The following is a 2,346-nucleotide window of genomic DNA, read 5'->3' on the forward strand; positions in this document are numbered from 1 at the left end:
AAGTAAAAGGTTATACTTGACAGGAGAAAGAGAAATTATATTACCTATAAGGTATACTGCTCTAGAAAAAATGAGAAATTTTTTATTACTTATATAAAAATACACACAATTGGAACTTTCTAGTCAATATTTATATTTTATATCTAAAAGTCTTAACACAGTCTGCTTTAATAAGGGCTGCCTGAAATGGTGCTTTTAAAAATGTAATGAAGGTGGGTGCCTGGGTGGCTCAGTTGGTTAAGCGTCTGACTTCGGCTCAGGTCATGGTCTCGAGGTTCATGGGTTTGAGCCCCACATCAGGCTCTGTGCTGACAGCTTAGAGCCTGGAGCCTGTCTTCAGATTCTGTGTCTCCTTGTCCCTCTCCTGCTTGCTCTGCCTCTCTCTTTCAAAAGTAAATAAAAACTAAAAATTCAAAAAAAATTAAAAAGGCAATGAAGGTAAACAATGTAATGTTGAAGTAACAAATGTATAATGTATACATATCACTTGTTTTATGTATTTTGGTAGGTTTTCTACTTACAGAGAAAGTGAAATCCTCTCAAAATGAACCACTGATGGACAGAAGTAGAGTTTTCTTGGTTAGTTTTGATAATTTTTGTATTTCAGCTTCTATTTCCTGTTTATTTATGAAGACTGTATTTTCCTTTACTTATGAGAACATCCTTTCTTCTAGTTCTTTCAGCGTATTTATACTTCCTGTGTTAAATATTGTCTAACAAATTTACCATCTTAGCCAATTTAGGTTAGGTATCTACTGACTGTGGGTTTTTGTTTTTTGTTGTTTTTTTTTTTTAGCTATGTTTAACAATACTTATTGTAATTCTTGCATTTTTTTTTCATGTGGAAAGCACATTACTGAGAAAACATTTTGTACAAACGCTAAGGTTTTTTTCTTTTGAGCGTGCAGTTAAATCATTAATTGAACATTTAGGACTTGTGTAGTCTTGATTTAATGCTTTCTTAGAATCTTTGGAAAGCTTAGGGAAGTTTCTCAAGCCCCTGTTACTTGGGATGTCAATTTTCAAAATGTGCTTTGCTAATCTTTAAGGACTTGGTTTAAATTTGTTTCAGGTTACATTTAAAGTAGGCCTTTCCTTAGACCTTGGGCCTTACTTCCAGAGTTGGCTTTTGGTCTTTGCTGAGTGTACATGATATTAATGCAGTAATACGGAGGTGTTAATAAGATGTCTCTGCTGCTGTTTTGTTGGCAACGTAAAACAAGGAAAATGATGTTTTAGCTTGTTTGGGCTGTGAACTTGTCTTTATTATAAATGTTTCTGGGTTTTGTGTGAATGATATTTTGTCATCTTTTTTTTACAGCTGAAACTCTGGGGATTTAAAATGAGCATCTTTTGCACGACCTTCTTACACGAAAAACAGTTGAAACTTAATGTTCCACATCATTCTGCCATGCATTATCTAAATAAACCTTTGTGAGCTGCATGACATCCATTTTGACCTGAATTTTCTTGCCCAGTGTAATTTGGGAAGACTACATCCTCTAGGACCACATGTACACAGCTGTCAGAGTGTGGTTTCTTGAATGCATTTTTTTTTTTAAGTAGCTTTTTTAAGTAGGCTTAGTCAAAATTCTCCTGAGCATTGAAGACAATGCTTCCCTCTCAACTTTTTCTCCAACTCATGGACTTAACAGACTTTTTTTCTAGAAAGATTTCAGTTGAGGAATAGAAAGAACAGAAGATTGTAATAGCTTTCTGATGACCGTCAACTTCGGTTTCCTTGGCTGCTATTATATTCAGCTCCCATAGCTGGTCCTTCACATATGAATTAACCTCCAGCCTAAGGAGAGTCTGAGAGACATAGAAAAGAAGTGGCGTGGCTTTTCACCTTTAGGCTTCACCATCTTTAGGGCCCTGCGTGAATTACGTCCTCCTGGTTGAGCGCTGGCCCAGGAAGAGAATACTTTATGTTTAAAGTTTCCTCAGCCATGTATGAGAAACATCAGATACTGTGGTATTAAACAAGATGACCAATGAGGCTGTATTCCAGTTCATAGTCTACTTTGACAACCCTGCCTTGTAATGTCAGTCAAATGTGTCCCATCCTTTCCGCCTTGACTGCCACAATTTCTGTCTAGATATTGATAATTACTAGCTTGGCTTATTGACACCGATTTTTCCTAGCATCCACTCTGGAAGTCCAGTAATTCCTTATCCACAGAGCTCTGTAGAGGATATAGCATTTTAAAAAGGCAAATTACTTGGAATGTGAAATTCTCCTCTGCATTAAGTGGAAACTATACATGAAAGGAATGAAATGAGGAGGAAGAGAAAATAGCCTTGAAAGAGAACAGAAAAGCATAACGTTTTGAACAGTTGGGTTCT

The 2,346-nt window shown here is 36.2% G+C and overlaps 1 long non-coding RNA gene across 1 annotated transcript; it reads left to right on the forward strand.

Moving 5' to 3' along the window:
- The first annotated feature begins 343 nt into the window (after positions 1–343).
- On the forward strand, positions 344–1,447 carry LOC123603171. The gene is made up of 2 exons (XR_006714767.1): positions 344–579; positions 1,322–1,447. It is a non-coding gene; the product is annotated as an uncharacterized LOC123603171 (long non-coding RNA).
- The last annotated feature ends 899 nt before the right edge of the window (positions 1,448–2,346 follow it).

The sequence above is a fragment of the Leopardus geoffroyi genome, chromosome A1 (assembly GCF_018350155.1).
Source record: "Leopardus geoffroyi isolate Oge1 chromosome A1, O.geoffroyi_Oge1_pat1.0, whole genome shotgun sequence".
NCBI classification, from domain to species: domain Eukaryota; kingdom Metazoa; phylum Chordata; class Mammalia; order Carnivora; family Felidae; genus Leopardus; species Leopardus geoffroyi.